At 40.7% G+C, this 616-nt stretch overlaps 1 pseudogene; it reads left to right on the top strand.

Annotated features, from left to right (window-relative positions):
* Positions 1-522: 522 nt before the first annotated feature.
* On the top strand, positions 523-616 carry LOC147504162 (small nucleolar RNA R71; annotated as a pseudogene).

Genomic DNA, 616 nt, shown 5'->3' with positions numbered 1-616 from the left:
TTAAAACTTTGTGTTGGCCTAACATATTGATTATTGTACCCTGGAGGTGTGACGTGTTGGTTATTTCTCCAACCAAAGTTGGGATTTTGTCTCCAAGGGGCGTTAGGTTCACTATTAATGGAACAAGCCTGTTCATAGGCTATAGGACAGTGGGAGTCGGGATGCTCAGGGCTCCAACAAAAACTACATGGATTTGAATTTACGTTCATGACGGGGATAGGCTTTTGTTGAATAGAAATGGCCTCTACCTTTTTAGTGAGTGATTCGATTAGAGTTTTAAGCTCGGGATCGTGTTTAATTTCAAACATACCGGCGGCCTTAACTGTATTTGATGAACTAGCGGAGCGGTGGATATCATCACTACCCCCCCAGTTGTTATTTTGCCTAGTTTGATCCTCTAAAAATTTATAAGCCTCCGAGGCTCCTTTGCTTAAAAAACTACCCCCATTCATTATGTCTAGGACTTCTTTATGGTGGTGTAGAAGTCCTTTGAAAAAGGCACGAACTAACGTGTCTTTTGCTAAGTTATGTTGTGGACACTCTATAAGGAGATCGGTGAAACGATTCCAAGCCTCAAAAATGTTTCATGAGGATTTTGTCGAAAAGAAATAAATCT

The sequence above is a fragment of the Coptis chinensis genome, chromosome 4, assembly GCF_015680905.1.
Source record: "Coptis chinensis isolate HL-2020 chromosome 4, ASM1568090v1, whole genome shotgun sequence".
NCBI classification, from domain to species: Eukaryota; Viridiplantae; Streptophyta; class Magnoliopsida; order Ranunculales; family Ranunculaceae; genus Coptis; species Coptis chinensis.
The sequence above is the reverse complement of the archived record's forward strand: the minus strand, read 5'-3'. Positions and strand labels throughout refer to the sequence as shown.